Source organism: Corvus cornix, chromosome 18 (assembly GCF_000738735.6).
Source record: "Corvus cornix cornix isolate S_Up_H32 chromosome 18, ASM73873v5, whole genome shotgun sequence".
NCBI classification, from domain to species: domain Eukaryota; kingdom Metazoa; phylum Chordata; class Aves; order Passeriformes; family Corvidae; genus Corvus; species Corvus cornix.
In genome coordinates, this window is record NC_046347.1 from 1326294 (window position 1) to 1347687 (window position 21394).

Sequence of the window (21394 nt, forward strand, 5' to 3'; positions counted from 1 at the left end):
TAGCCTCCACCAAGCCCGTGGAGAACCCTGAGCAGGGCTGTAAATCCAGCCCTTTGTCTCAGACAGGTGAATTATCCTCACCTCAGACCAGAGGCACCTCCCAGCAGTTTGCTGTCCAAAAGGCTTTTCCCAGTTCCTTCCCAGGTGAGAACAAAACCTCCTTTCCTTCTTTAGCTGCAAAGGCTCGGGGGCTCTGCCCTCCTGTAGGTGGGCCGGGGGTTTCCACACCTTTCCCAGAGCACATTTCCCATCCCTGGGAAGGTGGGAGAGTGGGCAGTGGGAGTGCAGGCTGTTTATCCACCACAGCCACCAGGCAGGGGGTGCTTTCCGAAGTGAATAAAAGGCTCTTGTTCTCTGAAGAAATGAAACAATATCGTGGCTGTTTGTAGACATCAGAATGGACTGGCCTTAGAATTTGCCTTTCACCTGGGTTTCGAGCAGTGCTCTAATGTTCATTTCCAGTTTCTTGATGGCAGATTCCCCCACTGCTGAGTGGTGAGAGCGATGAGCCTCTCACACCTGCTGCAGGACCCGCTTGTGCTCACGTGTGGCTTTGTCTTTGTCTGTGACCTGATCTGATTGTCTGTCTGTGCTGTGACAGCGGGGACTTCGGGTGTCACGAAGGACTGAGGGGATTTATCATTAGGATTGTGCCTGAAAAGGTTGGATTTTAGGAAATATTGTGTGACAGATTTCCTGAGGCCAGCTTGAAGTGACCACCCAGTACCTGTAAGGAGGGATGAGAGCTTCAGCCAGGGCTGCAGATGAGCAGGTTCTGTCCTGTTTTGTCCTATTCCTGTTTAGATGAGCAGGTTCTGTCCTATTTGAGTTCCAGCCCTTGTGTTACCACCTCCACCTCAGCCAGATAACCTCACCCTGCCTTGTGGAGAGGGTTCTGCCCCGTGGCTGACCAAAACCAGTGAAGTTTCTCTCAATATTTCTCAGCACTGGGAGACACATTTTTGGTGTTTTCTCAACTGTCTTCTGTGCCGTGGCAGAACTCCAAGTGCTGAGTAATATTTAAGAGCTCATCTATTTCGGGCAGAAGACAAAGATGTGAGACATGCCAAAGTACCATGGATACCAGATCAGCGTATCCACATGTCTGACATCCTGCAGGATCGGGATTTACGGCTCTTCCATGGCATTCCACTGGGCAGTGCATCGCTGCCTGGCATCTGAAGGCTCTAAAGGCATTACAGCGTGTGTTCCTCAAGCCACGGGCACAGACTCTGCTGTCAGCCTGTCAGGATGATCCGGGGATGAATCCCAGCTCTTTAGGCCATGGAAGGCCCCGTGGTGAGGCACAAGGCAGGGCTGATCTCATCTCTCATGAGGTAGGAGGAAGTTGGATGGTTGATTCTGAGGGAGCGGCTTTTAATTCCATGTAGAGGCAGCTGGGGGACACCCGCACCTCTGAGGAGTTCACTGGGTGGGCACAGGGCACCTCTGCCCCCCTCCAGCCAGAGGGGGTCTCTCAGCCCTCAGAGAAGGAGGGTGGATCCCACATTCCTGTGTAGGAGCAGCTCCAGTGCTGTGGGAGGTGCTGGGAGGGTTTGGTGCTGCAGGGACACACGTGGGAGACAGGAGCCAGCTCACCTCTCTGTGCACTGACCCAATATAAAACCTTCTTCAGCCTATCCCGAGCATCCTGACACTCCCAGTGTCCCACCCTGGCCTGGGCTGTGCCCTCGGTCCTGCCAGGGCTCCCCAGAGCTCTGGCACTCACCCAGGCTGGAGGGGATTTACAGCTGCACCCACACAGATAAAACACTCCAGGGAGGGAACACATTCATCATAGTGCTGAGTTTTCAGGTAAAACCACGACTTTTATTTTGCTTTTTGGTTGGTTGTTTTTTTTTTACTGTCTCAGACCTTGAAAATAGTTTCCCAACGCAACTGAGCCCCTCGAGTTTCAGCAGTCTGGGACAGCAGCAGGAATTCTGTAGAGCAGATGATCATCTCTGTTCATCACTCAACAGCTTCTTTCTTTTCCTGGTAACTCTGCAAGAGTGTGAAAAATAGTGAGGTTATTTTCTGGAAAAAGCAGAATTTCCCAGTTGAGCTGAGTGCAAGGGATCGGGGCAGTGAGGCAGGAGGAACAGAGGGGTTTAGACTCTTCTAAACGCTACAGGGTCATCCTGTAGGGAAAACCAGAACTGTTCCTATAATCTTAGTTCCTTGCAAGCTTCTGGCACATCCTGGAGGAACCGCAGAGGCAGGGCCATGTGGGAGACTCAGCAAGAGTCGAATGTCCCCAGAGCCTGCCCAACAGCACTTCCAGACATGGAACCTCTCCCTCTTGGCTCAAGGCTGTGCCTGGGTTCCCTGGGAGGTGTGCTCTGAGTCAGGAGGCTCTTTTCTTGGAGTATCCCACTAAAATTTGCTCTGAGGATGTCCTGCAGTGCCAGTGGGCAGGGAAAAGAGGAAGGGATGAGCCACGTGTGCAGGGCAGTGGCTGTGGCTGTGCAGCCCCAGCCCCGTGTGCGGGCATCACCCTCAGTGTGGGCAAGGTGCAAAGCTGCTGGGCAGAGCCAGCCTGGTGACTGAGCAGCAAAAGCTCCCCACGGCACATTTTCTGTGCAGATCCGGCAGATTCGCAGCCCAAATGTGGGATTTGCCTGCTGGGCCTCTGCTCTCACTCCTCTTGCACCTCGTGCATGGGCACATGGCTCAGGGCACTGCTTTGGGGGCACAGGATTTGTGCCTGGTGGGTGGAAACGGGGTATTTGTGCTTTAGCCGGACCTCACACCCAGCTAGATACCAGTCCTCAGATCACCCCTGACATCTCCTGGTGAGCATTCCCCTCCCCGGCTTTGTGTTTATTCAAAAGAATAGTTCTTGATCTACCTTAGGAAATTATTTTCCCTGGGCATGAGGGCAGACAGACCATATATTCCTGGAGCCAGAGCAGTGGAAGGTGGCTGCCTTGTGGGTTAAGGGTTTGGAAGCTGCAGGAATTTGTGGGAAACACGAGGGTGGGGGGGGAGAGAGACTGGAGTGAGGGGGCAGCTGCGTCTGGTGGCTTCTCCCCTTGCCTGTCTGGCAGTGGCTCTGACGGGCTGAGGGAAACACCTCATCTCTGAGCTGGCACCTTGGCCAACCTCCCCCCTACAGCCTCCTGGAGAGTCAGATCCCCCAGGTCAGCACTGGGAGATGGGGCATGGTGTCCAAAGGGTCACTCAGGCAAAGCCACAGGTAAAGCATCAGCCTCATCTGCCACTTCAACCTCTGGGCTTGGACATAAAACTTCCAGAAGCAGCCACAGAAAGGCAAAGGCATCTCCAGAACACACTTAGCAATCAAATCTTCCTGCGCTGCTTCTGTGTCTCCAGCTGAGCTGGGTGCCAGCTCCACTGCCTCACCCCTTCCTCCTCTGGAAGCTCCAGAGCTTTCCCAGCTCTGCCGCTCCCTGTGGGAGCGATGCCTTCCCTGTGTGTGGGGACAGGAGCCCGGAGTCAGTGCCTCAGGGCTGGGGCTGTGTTTGTGGGACTCTCAGAACAGCTTGTCACTGACGGCAGGGCTGGGGACATCCTGTGTCAGCACCAGGAGCAGGTCGTTTCCTCCCTGAGATGTTTTGATCTCCCCATCCGTCGTGTTCCCTCATCTGCACATCCTTCCGTGGTTTTCCTGCAGGCTGAGGAGTGGCTCTGACAGGCTCTGTGTCTCAGCGCTGACAGATCTGTGTGCAAACTAATCTCGGTGCAGACACCTCAGCTGGCGTAGAGCATTGAGCTGCTGCAGGCTGTGCGTTCCCACTGAGATGGGAGAGCGGGATGGGACACTGGGGCTGGCACCCCTTCCTCCTCCTGCACACCCACTGCCCCCTCTGACACGCCCCTGCTGCTTTGGGACACCCCAAACTGAGCCCCTTTCACAGCCATCGACTCGGGCCGGCAGTGCTGCTGCTCCATTGGCACGTAAATGTGATTCAGAGATGAATGGGAGGAAAGAGCTTTATTAATTTGTTCCTCATTAGCAGTTTGAGAGTTCTGATTGCTCCCTCCAACACTGCCCTGGTTCCCTGCTGTCATGGCTGGTTCCCCGTTGCTTGGCTTGCAGCTCTGTGTTCCAGTTTCCTTCCCAAAGTGCTGGTTCATACCCTTAATTTGTTATTTTGGGGTCTTATATTACATCTGTCACAACTTCCTCAGCCCAGCGCAGCTACAAAACACGCAGTGAATCAGCTCCAAGCTGGGATTTACTGCCTGCCCCCGTCATTAGTAATCCACACTTGCAGCAGACTCGTTAATACAGGCAAAGGCAGAACTTTGAGGATCATTTTTTTCATACCTGCACCTGTAACTCGCCGTGAATAGATTTGCAAAAACTGAGGGTTGGGTGTGCTTGCTAAACACTTGTTAGACCTCCCATCAACGGGGAGCTGTGGAGCCCGAGCCCGCTGCATCCCAGTGAATCACTTTCTGTTTATCCTGGATCATTTCGGGTGATTTTGACGGTGTCTTGCGGCGGGTGTGCTAAAGATCCCTCGCATCCTGATTCCAGATTAATTCCAAGCCTTGCATATCCTGGCACTTAATTGTATTGACTCGGAAATAGGATCATTGGGATGTGAAGAGGGGCCCAGGAGCTCTGCAGAAAGATTCCATGATGCAATCGGACATTTCCAGCTGCTCTGAATTATTTAATCGCCTTCAGACATGGCCGGTCCATTTCTCAGCAGAGTCTGGACAGCTCTGGTTTTTATAGCCCTCGGAATGGCCGGGTGGGAGGAGAGGGGGAGGGCGTGGAAAACATTCCAGTGGCTGCAGCTGCTGTGGGCAAGGGATGGGGGGACACCGGTGAAACGCTCTCGGTGCCCGGTGTCACCTCCTGCCATGAGCAATGAGATAACAGAGGTGAAGGTGTCCTTCTCTCCCCAGACTGGGCAGGAACCTGCAGAGGGTGTTTGGGATGTGGCTGTCCAAGCCAGCATGTCCCACACTGAGCACAAGGACTGGCAACTGATCTGAGAGCCTCCCTCGAGCTTGTTGTTCCTTGGAACAGCAGGGAAGTGGCCACGAGCTGGGCATGGAGCACATGGGTCCCTGCTGAGCCAGGAGATCCAGGAGATCCCCATGCAGGGAGCTCAAGGCTGCTCCAGAGCCAGCTGGAACATGGAAACTGCTGCCTGCTGCAAGGAAGGGAGCCTTTCCCATGGGACAGGGTCACTTGGAGATCCCACTGCTCACCCATCCATTGGTTTTGGCATTTTTAACTTGGCCTGATCAAAGGGGCTTCCTGAGGGACAAGGACAGGGCTGGGGTTGTCTCTTCTTTCTCTCTCAGAGACAGTGAAAGCCAGAATCTTGTGTTTGGGGCAGGGAAAGGCCACCAGGGCCTTTCTGTGTGTGCACACCCAGGATTAGCCGAGTGTTTGGGCAGCTGGGAGGTCACAGGGCATCCCTGGCTCCGTGTGAGACAGAGTCTGGGACTCGCCTTCCCCAGTGCCACTGCTGAGGACCTCCTCTTCCCATGCTGAGGTAAATCCCACAAGTTATCACTCCGCTGATTCTCCATCTGCTGCCCAGCCCTACAAACTCATCCTCTGCTGAGTTCCATGGTTGGGTTTCAATCATCTGGAACTCCAGAATGGATTCCTCTTCTTTCTGATGTGCGTTAGCAGGATAACAAAATAAATGACAATGGCTGAGGGGAGAAGAAAGAAGCCCTGCCTATTATTGGCTGCCCTTTCTCAGAGAGTCTGTCAACTCTCTGGGATGTTTTGGCAGATCCCTTTGAAAGCTGAGCCAAAAGCTGGGGAAGAGCTGGCAGGTACAGCCCAGCTGTCTGTGAAACTGGAGCTGCAGCTGCTTGCCACAAGCTCCTCTTTGAAGAACGTGCTTTTCTCTATTTATGATCAAGAACTGTTGGATAAAAAGCCCTTTGGATTTCTTGCTGTGGTGTCATTGAGTATCTCAGGCTGGTTCTCTCCCTCAAACAGGGAGTTTAACCTAAATGAAGGCTCACCCTGGAGCTGGATTGATGTGCCTTTGGAAGGGCTGCATTCACTCTTAATCCTGCTTGCCAGTTGTAAATAAGAAATTCAAATATTGTGAAAAGAACTGGAGACTCCTGGCAGCAGAGAGGGGACTTTGCAGAGAGATCTGTGATTCTGAAGCATCTGTGACCTCTCCAGAACAACACGGTCAGAGTTTGGCACATGGGGAGCTTGAGCACTCCCAAAAATCCACTGCTAGAGCAAAGCCAGTGTGGTATGTGCAGTTTATCTGCCAAGGTTCCTTGGGAGGCACTCCTTGGGATGAACTCATCATCAGGGAAGTGGTTTTGGAGACACAGGGCTCAGGTCTGCCTTCCAGATTGACTTTCTATGGATGGTGCTTGCTCCTGGGGGAGTTATTTGGTTTTAGGAGCTTCTGTTCATCCTTCAATAGTCAGGACAAGACTGTGGGCACTGCAGGGGTGTGCCCAGCAAACGCCACAGCAGTGACTGCAGACAGTCCAGGAGAGCCAGACTTGAAATTACTGATTGGTTTTACTCTTTGGCACAGATTCCCCTTCGCCTCTTGGCAGCACGTGGGGCCCTGCCCATGACCAGGTTGTGTTTTGGCAGTGTCTGAAGGCCAGAGGTTGAAGATGGGAACCATGATTCCTGGAATCATGGAATGGTTTGGGTTCCAGGATCCAAGGAGACCTCAGAGCCCCTTGCAGGACCTAAAGGGGCTCCAGGAGAGCTGGAGAGGGACTGGGGACAAGGGCTGGAGGGACAGGACACAGGGAATGGCTCCCACTGGCAGAGGGCAGGGATGGATGGGATATTGGGAAGGAATTGTTCCCTGGGAGGGTGGGCAGGCCCTGGCACAGGGTGCCCAGAGCAGCTGGGGCTGCCCCTGGATCCCTGGCAGTGTCCAAGGCCAGGCTGGACATTTGGGCTTGGAGCAGCTTGGGACAGTGGGAGGTGTCCCTGCCCATGGCAGGGGTGGCACTGGGTGGGATTTGGGGTCCCTTCCAACCCAAACCATTCTGGGGTTCCATGATTCTGTTTCATCCCCCTGACGTCACAGGGTCACCAGCAGCACCACCATGGCTGTGGCCCTCCTGGTGTCCATGAAATGTCAGGATACCCCTGGGCTGCTGCAGCCTTGGTCTGTGGGAGGCTCAGTGCCCACAGGAGCCAAGGCTCTGCCATCCTGGATGGGCACAGCAGATGCTGGAGAAGTTTGCCCAGGCCTTTGGAAGCAGAGCCTGGCTTTTGCTCCAAGAAGGAGCAGTTTCTCTCTGGCACACTCATGAAAGAACTGCCTTTATCCAGAATTTATTCCCAGCTGTTGAGTTGCTCTTTGTGTGCTCAGGGAGAGGCAGAGCTCAGCAATGTCCCCCTGCCAAGCTGAGATTGAGTTCAGGGTCTGAAACCAGGTTGGAGCAGATCTGTTTTAGAGGTGAGGGGAGCCTGTGCAGGGCAGCATTTGCTCCTGGTCGCCATGAAGCAAAGTGCAGGATTCCCAAGGAGCAGGGAGGACAGGAAGGGAGGAACTGAATGAAGTCCTTCCCGCAGCAGAGCTGCCAGAGCCCGGACCTGAGGCAGGCTGGGGGTTGGATTGAACCTGGGGTTTCCTGTCTGGCAGGTGAAAACAAGGAGCAGCTCTTTCCCTCTCCTCAGTGAGTGGCTGCCCGGCAGGGAGCAGCATTCCAGCCCATGGCAAGGGGATCCATGGAGCAGGGAGCTTTGGGCCAGGGACAGATTTTTCATGGCAGTTCTGCCTGTTGGAGAGTCCTGCCAGCGAGTGAATGAGCAGAGAGCTGGGGGACTGCCAGCGGCTCCTGTGGTGCCACACCGCCTCTGGAGCTCAGCCCAGCTCCTCAACCACAGAGCTGAGCCCGAGCCCATTTCCTGCCAGTAGCTGGGAGGCTGTGATGGATTTCAATGGCACTGCCTGGATGTGCTGCAGAAAATGAACTTGTGTGTGCAATGCAGAGCAGCCCGTGGTGCTGCTGCACACCTGTCCCTGGAGAGAAGGCGGTTTGCAGTTCCCCTCTGAACCAGGAATGGACTGAAAACATGTTAGAACCCTTTCCTCTTCTCTTCTCTTCTCTTCTCTTCTCTTTTCTTTCCTCCCATTCCCATTCCCATTCCCATTCCCATTTCCTTTCCCATTCCCTTTCCATCCCTAGTTTCTGTACCCGGAAGAAATGCAAGTACAATATGCCCCCAAAGGAGTGTCCTGGCAGGGTGATAATTGCTCCCTGACTCCCAGATTTTGCTGGTGGGAGCTTGTTCAAATCCTGGGATCAGTGCAGGACCCACACTGAGCTTGGGGATCACCTTCCAGCCACGATAGGAAAATGTCTGTGCAGCCAAGAGCTGCAGATCTGCTGAGTACAACTGTCCTTCAAACCCCATTTCTGAGCAGGGCTGAGCTCTGTGTGTGGCCAGATCTGTGCTCACAGTTCCTGGGTTGCTCTTTGGAAACGCAGACCTTCAACATTTCCTTAAGGTGCTCCACTCTTGTCTCTCCTTTTTCTGTCATCACACTGCCTCTATTGTTTCGAATGCTACACCAGGTTTTATTCCGAGGTATAAGTAACTGGTGGTAATTTCAGATCTGCTCAGATAGCAGGAGTGCACAGACTATAAAAGGCAAGTCCTCATCTTCATTTTAAAGCAGGAAACTAAAAATAGAGGCGGTTCAAATATAGGTGATGAGAACAACCTGAGGTTCGGATTAGGAGGTAGAATGGGAATTAAGACTTTGAAAGTGCCTGGTGAAGTGTCTGTGCTTGGAGGGAGCTGTGGATGAAAGTCTGTGAGGTAGATTTGGGCCAGAAAAGGCAGTTTGGTGAGTTCTGCTCCTCTCTGTGTGTGGAAGGCATGGACTGAAAAGTGCTGGATTCAGAAGGGAGAGCAGGCAGTGCTTTCTGTCTCAGGGTGTCACCCCTGGGTGTCACTGCTGCAGGGTGTGGTGGGGTCAGGGCTGTGCAGGACACAGAGCACAGGTCCCGATGCTTTTGTGGAGATGGGGACAGGCAAAGCCACTGCCAGAGCTACCAGAGGAGTGAGGGAACTCACAGGAGCGTTCAGGCCTGAGCATGAAGTGCTCCAGCCTCTTAGGACTGGAGGAACCTCCCCGAGTTCCTGCTGTCCCTCAGCTTCCAGGGCAGGGCCTTATCCCGTGGAGCAGCTCACGCCGTGCACCCACGGGCTGCCAGAAATAGCCTCATCTCGCCCCAGTTTGCTGTGACCTGAGTGAAAATGGGACACCCTGACTGAGGGGAGCGGGAGCTGCTCGGGGAGGGGTTGGGTCCCCGTCAGAACCAGCTCCCTGTGCCCGGGCTGGGGGCACAGCTGACACCCCCACACCGCTGTGGCTCCGGCGAGGGGACGCAGCTTTGCTGCCGAGCTTGGTGACCCCTCACCCTTTCCTTCTCAGGGCTCCCTGACCTTCCTGCAGCTCAGGGCCCTGCCCGAGGGCCATGGGGCGCCAGGTGCACGCCCAGCTTTGTCCTGTGCCCCACACAAGCCCAGAGCTTTGGCTCCTGAGAGCTCCCAGCCCAGAGACTGAGCCCAACAAGTCAGGGGTGCTCAGAGGTTGTTGAGCTGACCCCAGTCTGAGCCCGTGGTGGTCCCTGGTAGCCACAGTGGCCTCTCAGGGAGATGTTTTGTTTCCTTCCAACTCCAGGTGATGTTGGCTCCAGCAGCTGCAGCTGTGAACAGGCACAAGGCAGCAAGGAAATGAGTCTGAGCAGGGCAGGGGGGAAAAGATAAATGTGGGACCCCCTCCAGTGCCACACAGAGCCCAAAGGAACCTGCGCACCCAGAGGTGCCACAAAGGAGCCCACAGAGCCACGGTGCTTCGTCACATCACCCACGCCGCTTCTCTCTCCTCAGATGTTAAATCCCTGTGTGGGCTCTGATCCCTGCCCGCTGCAAATGGGATTTCTCGCTGGGGGAGCAGCGCTCACGGCGGGCCAGGCTGCTGCCCTCCCATCCACGCCTCTGGACAAGGGATGGAGGGACAGGAAAAGGGGGAATGGCTTTGAGATGAAGGATTGCAGGTTTAGATTGGATGTTGGGAATAAATCCTTCCCTGTGAGGGTGGGCAGGCCCTGGCACAGGGTGCCCAGAGCAGCTGGGGCTGCCCCTGGATCCCTGGCAGTGCCCAAGGCCAGGCTGGACATTGGGGCTGGGAGCAGCCTGGGACAGTGGGAGGTGTCCCTGCCATGGCAGGGGTGGCACTGGATGGGCTTTAAGGTCCCTTCCCAGCCCAACCCGTCCTGCCCTCTGAAAGCAAAGCAGAGTGAGACAGGTCCTGGCAGGGGTTTGGCAGCCCCCAGCCCCCTCCTGTGTCTCGTGGTTGCTCCTTTCCTGCCCTTCTTTCCAAGACAGGCAGCACAGACCAAGCAGGGGCAGTGTGGCAGCTCTGGTGACTTTGCTCCTCGGTGCCCTCGGGAGCCAGGGCCCTGCTGGGGCCACATCCCACATCCCAGAGAAGTCCAGAGCAGACTCATCTCAACCATGTCTGACTCCCCCACCAACTCCCAGGGTGACTGACCCAGAGGGAGACCTCTCGAGGGCCTCCAGCTACAGGATCCCCAGCTCCTGACAAATTCATTTCTCAGATCCCCTGGGACAGAAGCCTCCAGCCCTCAGGATGGATGTGAACCACCACTAGGAACAGAGAGAAGGCACAAAACTCGGTGCCCTTGGGCTGTTCTTTAGTCCTCTCTGGATAAGGAATCACCCACAGGAGGTGCAGGAGCTACTGAGAGGTTTCTCTTCCTCTGCTCCATTCAAGGAAGGTTCATTCATCCTGCAGCAGGCACAGAACTGTGTGCAAAGAGGATTTTCTGGGGAGGACTTGTCCTGCTGGACAAGATGGGACTGAAGTTTAGCTTGTTCAGCCCAGAAAAGGGGGCTGGGAGATGCGGGATCATCCTGCATCAGGGGGCTGGCTCAGCACCTGGGAGGGAAGGCACAGGCAAAGGGAAGGACAGCCCCAGCACAAAGCCAGGAGTGTGGAGCTTTGTCCTGGCTGCATTTGGTGAGGAAGGTGTGAAGGGCTGAGCTGGGAATTTCTCCAGCAGCCTCCCATCAGTGCAGGCACCGTGCAGGCACAGCAGCTCTGCAGCAAGGACTGGTCATTCCCCACAGGAGCACTGTGTCCCAGCAGCTCTGCCACAAGGCTTGGTGGATGCATCCCTTTTCCTCCCTTGGCACTCCCTGACGAGGTTTGGAGCCCAGCAGGGACAAGGTTTCTGTGATAAACCTGTCCCAGCAACCCCGAGTGCCTGATGGGGAGCAGAATAAAGGACAATTTCCCAGAGCAGGTGGATTTATTTGTGCCTTTGTAGTTCTGTTCTGAAAGCACAAATAATATCCCTCAAGAAGCAGCTCTGAGTCCATCAGCTTCCAGCTGCTCAGCCCTTCCCTGAGCTGTGTCTGTTCACATCCTCATTCTGCAGGAATTGATTGACTCCGAGATAAACAGATCAGGCCGTTGCTTTTCTCTCCTCGAAACCCTCTGCTCTTCTTGCAAGCTAGGTCCTGTGCCTCAAATGTCAAACCTCCAGAGCTCTGCAGAGAGGGGAGAAAATCCTGGCAGGGAAAACAGGGGGGCAGCCCACATCTGGGACCCTATCCCACTCATCCTCCTTTCCCAGGTGATCCCAACCCTTGCAAAGCTCACAACTCACACGTTGGTCATATAGATCCCACATAGATGGGATTCATCTTAATTAGCACCTAAAACCGGGGCTTTTATCTGAGTCATTTGGCTTTTAGTCATTGGGGCTCTGCAGGGAAGGGTCAGCGGGTGTTTTTGCCGTGGTTCAGGGCAGTTCCTGGGGGTACCTACGGGCTGAGGTGGCGCACTGGAATTTGGGTACGAGGCTTGCAGCTAAAACCAGGGGGTTTGGGTGTGGTTTAAAATGGCATCCCCAAGGCTGCAGCAGGAGAGGGAATCGGCCCAGCCCGCTCATTGCACCTCTCAGGGCACCTTGCCTGCTCCAGCCACTGCTGTGCCCACACCGGAGCCAGAGCATGGAAGCAAGGCCAGACTGCTTTGAAGCCACATCAGTCCAGCAGTCTCCTCATGGATGCTGTGGTGGCCAAGATGATCGGGTGGGCAAGAAGGCCAAGGCTTGTTTCAGCCGTGGTGTGGCCACAGCCTCAGGGCAGTGCCCATCCCCTGTGCTGGCACTGCTGGGGCACCTCCAGTGCCGGGGACAGCTCTGGGACACTCAGGACAAGAAGGACATGGAGGGGCTGGAGCGTGTCCAGGGCAGGGAACGGAGCTGGGAAAGGGGCTGGAGCCCCAGGAGCGGCTGAGGGAGCTGGGGAAAGGGGCTCAGGCTGGAGGCAAAGGAGGCTCAGGGGGGACCTTGTGGCTCTGCACAAGTCCCTGACAGGAGGGGGCAGCCGGGGGGTCGGGCTCTGCTCCCAGGGAACAGGGACAGGAGGAGAGGGAACGGCCTCAGGCTGGGCTGGGGAGGCTCAGGGTGGACAGCAGCAGGAATTTCCCCATGGAAAGGGTGCTCAGGCCTTGGCAGGGGCTGCCCAGGGAGGTTTGGAGTGCCCATCCCTGGAGGTGTCCCAGGAAGGGCTGGAGGTGGCACTCAGAGCTCTGGGCTGGGGACAAGGTGGGCATCAGGCACAGGGTGGCCTCAGTGGGCTGGGAGGGCTTTTCCAACCTCAGTGATCCTGGGATTCTGGGGTTCTGTGCTGGCCTGGGGACAGGCACAGCGAGGAGCAGCACAGGGCAGAGGAGGAGGAGGAGGAGGAGGAGGAGGAGGAAGATGAGGAGGAGGAGGAGGAGGAGGAAGAGGAGGAGGAAGAGGAGGAAGAGGAGGAGGAGGAGGAGGAGGAGGAGGAGGAAGATGAGGAGGAGGAGGAGGAGGAGGAAGATGAGGAGGAGGAGGAGGAGGAGGAGGAGGAAGAGGAGGAGGAGGAGGAGGAGGGGGCTGTGGCTGTTTCAGCAGCGCTGCTCCCTAAACCAAGCGTGAACTCCAGCGTGAGCTGAAGGCCACCCACTCTGCAGAGTCACAGCACAGAGCAGAGTCACAGCAGAGTCTCTGAGCACGACAGCACAGAAGGATCCCCCAGATCTGTAACTGGTGTCACACCCTGAGGTTTGTGTTGCAAAGCTCACGAGCTCCAGCTAGCACAGCCTGTGTTTGTCCTGCCTGGGTCGATCCCTGCTCTGCCACAGTCGTTCCTTGGCTTTCGGGTTCTTGGGGGTTTTCATGTAGGGCTTCAATGGCAGAGAAGAGCTGACAGCAAAAGCACGGGGTGCTATGGGCCAGCTGGAGAGTTGGTGCTGGGCAGCCAGGGGGCTGCAAGCCCCAGAGATGGAGCTTGGGAGGGCACTGGGCGCAGAGCACCCAGGGTGAGGCTTCTGTGCCTTCATTTGCCAACAGGGGACTCTCACAGAGGGGAAACACCCCCAAAATACCCCTTGACCCTTCCTGGAACAGCCAGGGAGAGCTTAGAGTCCCTTCCAAGGCCTAAAGGAGCTCCAAGAGAGCTGGAGAGGGACTTGGGACAAGGGCTGGAGGGACAGGACACAGGGAATGGCTTTAAGCTGAAGGAGGGTGGATTTAGATTGAATGTTAGGAAGAAATTCTTGGCTTGGAGGGTGGGGAGGCCCTGGCACAGGGTGCCCAGAGCAGCTGTGGCTGCCCCTGGATCCCTGGCAGTGCCCAAGGCCAGGCTGGACAGGGCTTGGAGTGGAAAATGTCCCTGCCCATGGCAGGGGGTGTGGAACTGGATGATCTTTAGCATCCCTCCCAACCCAAACCATCCTGGGAATCTGGGATTCTCTGACTAAACCCTCCCAGCCCAGCAGGGCTCCCAAGCCGTGCTCCCCACAGGCTCCAGGGGTGCCCAATTAGCACCTTTCTCCTCTCTCAGGCTTTTTCTTTGGGAGAGATGACAGCGTGCCTGTAGCTGGAGGCAGATTTGTCTGAACTGTAAGGATTTTTACCTGCCTGTACTTTTACACACTCTGGGCCAGCTCCCGAAATCCTGCGGGGCTGCTCAGGGAGTCACAAACACGGGATGAGGACAAACCCCATCACCACCCCGTGCCAGAGTTCAGAAGAAACCCAGGGTCCCAGTTTGTAAGATGGAATTGAGCCCTTTGATGGGCTCCTCTGGTGTCCATGAGCTGCAAAAATGTTCAAGGCAGCAACACCAAAATAGAGGCTGGAGAAAACAACAGATGTCCCATCCTCAGCCCTGGGAGCGATGGTTCCTGCCTGGCAGAGGTGCAGTGAAGCACAACTCTCCCTTCCTAAATAGGATGAGGCCAATACAGGCATTTATTCTGCCATGAACAGCCTGGGCCAGGTGGCATTTTCCCACCTGGAGGGAAGCAAACAGATTCCAGCTGGTTTTGGTAAAGAGGCTTCAGCTTTCCAGGAGAGGCCGAGGCCCATTCCACAGGTCCGTGCCACCCTTGTGCTGCTTTGAACCAGAGAAAGGAAGGCAAATATCAGCATAAAATGGACAAGGCCGTGAACTGCAGGGTTGGAAAAACCAGGGGGGGTTCAGTTTTTTGTTTTGGTCTTTTCTTTTTGTCACCAGGGAAACAGAAGCAGAAATGACAAATGCTTTTGATTTGTCAGAGTTTCCTACAGATATTTTTGGCCTAATGGTGAAAAACAAAGCATTGGTGGGTTTGAGTTCCACGCTACCTGACTGCCTTTCCAAACCGGAGGTGGCAATGCTGGCAGTGGGCTGACGGCACAGGTGGGGCCTCTTACAGGTGGAATTTGTCACTGTGGACTCGGCTTTGCTCAGCTCCTGGGCTGGCTCCATCCCAGGACTTGTCCCCCTCTCCTTGGGCAGAGCCACCAGGATGGGTCACAGCAGCCCTTGTGGCATCTGGAGGGGCATTACAGCTTCACTTCAGAATAAAGAGCCTTATTTATTCCTGTCTAGTCTAGAGGACAGGTGCCTTTTTAGGGAAGAAGGCATTGGAGGAACAATGTCACAGAATTCCAGGATGGTCTGGATTGGAAGGGACCCCAAAGCCCATCCAGTGCCAGCCCTGCCACTGGACAGGGAGGTCCAGAGGCAGGGACACCTCCCACTGTCCCAGGCTGCTCCCAGCCCCAATGTCCAGCCTGGCCTTGGGCACTGCCAGGGATCCAGGGGCAGCCACAGCTGCGCTGGGCACCCTGTGCCAGGGCCTGCCCACCCTCACAGGGAACAATTCCTTCCTATGTGTTTCTCAATATTTTAACAATGAAAAATACACTTTCCTTCTCTTCTGGGTTGCAAAGTTAATCTGGAAGGAAGCGAATTGAGGAGCTGGGACCTGCTAGGACTTCCCTCAGCCACGTTTCAGGAGCTCATGCTCAGCTGGATGGACAAGCCCTGCTGGGATGTCTGTGGAAGTGTCTTGTGCAGAGCAGAGCTCTTTGATTATCCTGTTGCTATTTGTCAAATGCAAAGGACCGTGTAAAAAATCATTTTCAGCCTTCAGAACTACTCTCCTTTCGCTCTGCTTTTGATGTCTGAAGAGAAAATAGCCCTGTGAAGCAACTTGATTTCTTCAAAGCTATTACCAAGTCTTCCAGGGTCCCAGGGTGACATAACAGGTCTGGGCTGACTCATTCCATTTAAGAGTGTCTCCTTCCAGACAGAAATAGCTCAGTGTGCAGCCATAAAAACAAGAATCAATTAATGTCTTCTGTTAACTAGAAATGCAGATAAATCTCCTCAGTCGTGGGAATGCAAATTCTTGGCTCCTGTTCCTTCTCCCTCCCCGTGCTCTTTGTGTTTGGCTTCTTTCTCAATTGATCTTTTCTGGATGTTGACTCCAGGCCCATGTGGTTATTTTTTGCAGCTGCTCTCGGTCACTCTGGGTTGCAGAAGTTGTGTCCAAGGGATACTGGATCCTGCTCCAGGAGGTCTTTATCCTGCTGGGGGATAAGGAACCTAAAAATGACCTTGGCCAGGGAGCACCAGTTCAAGAGGAGCATGGGCTGGGCTGGGAGAGGGAGGCAGAGGGAATGGTTTCCCATGGATCATGGGGTGCAGGGGGAGCTCAGTGAAACGCAGCAGATCCAGGGAGGGCAGGGCTGTTTCCATGGGAAACCAGGGAGGGCAGGGCTGTTTCCACGGGAAACCAGGGAGGGCAGGGCTGTTTCCATGGGAAACCAGGGAGGGCAGGGCTGTTTCCATGGGAAACCAAGGAGGGCAGGGCTGTTTCCATGGAAAACCTCAGCTTGCTGCTCCCGGGGCTGCAGCTTCCAGCCTTGCCCTGCTCCCATCAGTTCTAAGGAGCTGAAGGAAGCAGTTTTGTTTCCTGCCCACCCTGTGCCAGCACACCCTGATCCTGCAGCCTGTGACCCCTGGATCACCCCTCATGCCCCTCCAGCTCCAGAGCTGCTCCTGGTGCCAGTGTCCTCTGGAATCCCAGGAGCTTCAGCTTGGATTGGATTGGGTTTGGGAATGCACCTTTTGGTTTAAGATGCATCTTCTGATATTTGAAGTCCTAAAAATACGGGTGAGGATCCGTAGTGGTCTGAAGGACCATCATGCTGAAGGAGGGCAGGGCTAGGTTGGGTATTAGGAAGGAATTCTTTACTCTAGGAGTGGTGGGGCCGTGGCACAGGTAGCCCCGAGAGGCTGAGGACTTTCCATCCCTGGCAGTGCCCAAGGCCAGGCTGGACATTGGGGCTTGGAGCAACCTGGGATAGTGGGAGGTGTCCCTGCCATGGCAGGGGGTGGGACTGGCTGGGCTTTGAGGTCCCTTCCAACCCAAACCATTCTATCATTCCATGATTTTGTGCTTCCATGATTCTATTTCCATTGCAGCTTTTTCTGCAGAGTCAAACATGACCAGCAAGCTTTACCCAAGGGGTTTGAGCGTCTGCTCTTTCTGCTAAGATGGGACCAACCACTGGCCCTCCACAGAGAGAAGGCTCAGTCCCCAAACCTGCCCGCTGCTCTTTTTAAAAGGCAAAAATCCACCTTCTTTCCATAATGTCTGTGTGAAAATAGCTCCGTGAGTCAGAAGCACACAGAGAAGGAGACAAGAAGGCTTTGAATAATAGGATTCATTTAGCTAAAGCAGCTAATCACCCCCGAGAATGAAAGAGTAGTTAAAACAAAAGCGTTTTTATCCAGGCAAGTCCAAGGGGAGTCTGAGTGTGTTGGATCCCTCACAGGGTGAGTGCAGGGAGTTCGTGTTGCAGGCTGCGCTCACCTGAAAGGCTCCAGCAGCCCCGGGGCAGACACAGAGCTACAACAATTTAGGAATTCCTGCAGAAAGGTCTTCCTGCCCCGTTGCTTCCTCTGGAGCTGCTTTCCAGGAGGGAGCAGCAGAGGAGGCTCAGTCCAGGTTCACATCTGGAATAAAAAGTGCAATCCAGAGCAGGTGGCTCAGTGGAAGGATTTTAAACCAAGTGCAAACAGACTCCACTGAACTGTGCACACAGAGGGCTGAAGTGCAAGCTTGAGGCAGAAGAATATTTAGAAAAATTTCATTTTGCTCCCTAAAAAACATCTGAACCTGCTGTGCACTAGAAGGTAATATTAGTCAGTAATATTAGTCAAGGAAATTGGTTTTTGATTAAAACAAAAGTCAACCCTGGTTGTTGCTAACAAGCTTTAATGGGGATTTTTGCTCAGATCTGTTCTTTCAAACTTGAGTTTGGGTCTGGTACGCTTTTGAATGATGAATCTGAATTACTTCAGACTTCATTTACTGCCTGTCCATGCCAAAGATGTGACTGGAGTCTCTAATCCGTGCTGACACTCAGAGATATTTTGCTTCTCTCAGGTGTGTGAACCTTGAGGTCAGGGTGATGCTGTGTAACTGAGAGGAGGAGGGAGAGAAGAGGGGGTAGAAAGTTTATACAAATAAAATTTATCCCAAAAGCTGGCACCGAGATTCCTTTTTTGGGGGCTGGAATTTTCTTGGAGCTGGTTTGATTGCCCCTGTTTTGGGTAGGGAGGCAGCCATGGGGAAATGGGGATCCCTAAGACTGTAGACAAAGAAAGATCCTCATTGTTATTGTCACCATCATGGTTATTATCCATCACGATTATTATCATTATCTACATGATTATCAACAAGATAAGGAGAATGGTGGTAAGGGCAGGTGGGTTCAGAAGGTGGCATTTGGGTGGATGAGGCTGTTCCTTGGGGGAAGAGATGATTCCCAGCTCTATTTGTGTGGTGGTCTGGTAGGGCTGATTGAATCCTCAGGATGTGCCTCATTTTTAGGGAGTTGAAACAACAGCAGTGTGAAAGCAGAATTTACGGGAAAAACAGTGGAAAACGTATGGTTTTACAGAAGGTACAAAACAGGACAAAGAAAGATCTCCAAAAACCAAATTGCAGCCACCAGAGAGATGTTCTGCTGATAAAACACTGAGGTTTGGGCACAGAGATGAGTAGAACCAGGCTTTTCTGAGCAACCACAAAACCCCATCAGTCCCCTGTGGGATCAGAGTCAGCCCTGCTCTGCCCTGATTTCAGCTGAATGTGTCCCAACATTCCGGTCTGGTGAAATCCTCCACACAATTCATTCCCATTGCTTTGGAGATGAGTCCTGACTGGGAAGAGCAAAAGCTGGGCAGAGCCTGCAATCACCAGATAATGATCCCCTGCAGGAGTTCAGAGAGCAGAAGGAGCTGCAGAAAAGTCCTACGAAGTGCCAATATTGGCTCCCTTCCCTTCTCGCTCTCCCATGAACCATCCCATGAGGGCAGGCCATGAGTTAACAGCACCCACCCCAAAATCTGGGGGCAGAAATTGGACTTTGGCCTCACTGCCGGGGTAAAGACTCAACAGTTCTCATCCCTCTGAAGGTTCCTGTCAAATCTTGGTTTATGGTTCCTTGAGGAGCTTTCTGGAGTGGCTGGGTAAGGTCCTTTGGCACAAAATGGGAAAGGCAGGTCCTGTTGAGGGGAGAGTAAGACCCTGAGGGGGCCTCCAACATTTCAGGCCTTAAAGCTGCTAAAACATCCCTGCCCTTGCGGCCTTTCCAGGACCACAGAATTGTTAAGGGTGGAAGAGAACTTCAAGATAAAACCCAACCATCAACCCAGGATCACCATAATCACCCCTCAGCCATCTCCCCAAGTGCCTCCTGAACACGTCCAGAGATGGTGACTCCACCATGGCCTTTGGTGAGGCACGAACTGGGCACGGCTGGTGACACCAGAGCCACGTGTGGGTTGAGTCGTGCTGGTACAGAGAAGGTGCCACTGGTGCCACTGCCAGGTGTCCTCACCTCGGTCTGTGCCCCACTCCCAGGAGCCCAGCAGGCTCCAGGGAACTGCTGGGTCTTGTGTCTCCACGCACAGGCAGGGAACGAGCTCGGGGGGTGGGCATTTTGGGAAAGGTGCTCTCCACCAGCAGGACATGCCACCAGCCCAGCCACGCTCACTCCTGGGCTGCAGGGGGAAATTCAGTGGGGACTTCACTCCAGCCAAGTCTGCAAAGCCCAGTTAAGGCAATCTAGGGTGTTCTCAGTGGCAGTGTTGGAGAGATGGAGACCAGGAGAGAGTCCCTCGTGTCCTGCCCAAAAAGGGTGGTAGAAACCTGTTGAGCAGTGCTGAGAGAAATCTGAGACCCCTCTGCATCACAAATATTTTTTGCAAGAGATCCCAAGAGCTTAAGTTGCCCTCTGCAAAGCTCACGGAGCAAATACAGCCTCAAAAATGCCTGGATCAGGAATCAGGGTTGTTGCAGGGCAAAGGAAATGTTGGTAGGGCTCAGGCTGTCTCTCTTCCACCAGTTTGATCCCAGTTCAGGAGCACTCCCACTTTGTGGAGAAGGCATCCAGCTCTTTAGTTACCACCCTATGGCTCGTGGGGTAAGGAAAAAGGGAACAGCACTGACAGAATTCCAGCAGCAGCTCACAAATGGTGGTTCTCTCTCATTAGCACGGCTGAGTGATGACTGTACACGTGTCAGGCTTCTTGAACAATAAATGTCATATTTACATAACATACAGGCTGATACAGGCAAATGTGAGCAGGAAATACATCAAATTAGGGCAGAAAAATTTAGGCTGGAAAGCAGGAAAATAAAAAATTCCTAGTGCTTGCTGTAGGCAAAGGCAGCGTGGAGGAATTTCGGGAGATTTCTGTTCCCTGGCTCGCTGTGCTCTCAGCGGCAGTCAGGGGGTTCGAGTCCCCCAGACACCCCTGGAATTACCACATTTCAGCTCAGCTGAGACCAGCTGTACTTTGGGGCTGCCCTGCTTTGCTGCAGGGAGAGGAATTGTGTGGTACTGATGTTGTAACTTTGGGATTTGCTTTCAAGAACAAATATTGTATGAGTGCAAAATCCCTTTTATGAGGAATCCCTTGTCCCAGGAGAAGGGAGATAATCCGTTCTGGGTGCTGCCATCCCTGTTATCCCAGTGCTCTTACCAGCATTGTCTCAGATAACAAACCTGCTGTACACAGGAATCACGGGAGGTCATCTCATAAATAAACAAGGTAGAAAGGCTCCCAACACAATTCCCAGGGACTGAGCAGCTCTTCAGGCCAATAAAGCCTGTTGGGGTGGGGATGGGGTTATGGGGTGTCCCAGCATCAGCTTCTGCTCATTCTGGGGTGGGTTTATCCCCAGCTCCAGCAGAGCAGGGGGATGGAATGAGCCCCATCCTGATGGGATTCCAGGGCAGCTCCACGAGGGGCTGGATGAGCAATGAGTCCTGCAGCCACACAGGACGAAGAGCTGCAGCTGGAATTACCCATCCAGCCCTCCTCCCCAGGCCTTGGATCATTGCCTGAGGATGACATTGGCACTGCCACGAGATGGAAAATGGAGCCACTCCCCTCCAGAGTCCCAGCTCAAAGTCACGGAGCTACGGAGGATCCACAGAGCCGCGGGCGTGGAAATCAGACCTGAGCCATGCACTGCCCCACACCGGGCTGGCACGGGCCGTGCGGGAGCTGCAGGAGCTGTGTTCAGTGAGTTCTCTGAGCAGACTCGCAGGTTGTGTGAGGTTTGGGGTGCAGGAGGCAGCAGGACCCTGTGGCAGGGGAGGGAGGGCAGCTGTGCACAGAGCTGGGTCCTCTGGGGACATGGGCAGACAGAGAATCACCCAATGCCAGGATGGGTTGGGCTGGAAGGACCTTAAAGCCCATCCCATCCCACCCCTGCCATGCAGGGACACCTTCCCCTGTCCCAGGCTGCTCCAGCCCCAATGTCCAGCCTGGCCTTGGGCACTGCCAGGGATCCAGGGGCAGCCCCAGCTGCTCTGGGCACCCTGTGCCAGGGCCTGCCCACCCTCACAAGGAGGAATTCCTTCCCAATATCCCGTCTCAATCTACCTTCCTCCAATTTAAAGCCATTCCCCCCATCCTGTCCTGTAAATAACCTCTCTCCATCTTTCCTGTAGCTCCTTCAGATACGAGAAGGAAAAAAATCCATGCAACAAATTAAGTGTTCCCATTTATATG

The 21394-nt window shown here is 54.2% G+C and overlaps 1 protein-coding gene and 1 long non-coding RNA gene across 2 annotated transcripts in view; one reads left to right on the forward strand and one right to left on the reverse strand.

Moving 5' to 3' along the window:
- The window catches only part of SHISA6 (shisa family member 6), a 182913-nt gene that overhangs the window by 40623 nt on the left and 120896 nt on the right, over positions 1-21394 (forward strand).
- The window catches only part of LOC120410970, a 30678-nt gene continuing 11092 nt past the window's right edge, over positions 1809-21394 (reverse strand). Inside the window, exon 2 of the long non-coding RNA XR_005603354.1 lies at positions 1809-2004. This is a non-coding gene — a long non-coding RNA (uncharacterized LOC120410970). The remainder of the gene's footprint in view (positions 2005-21394) is intronic.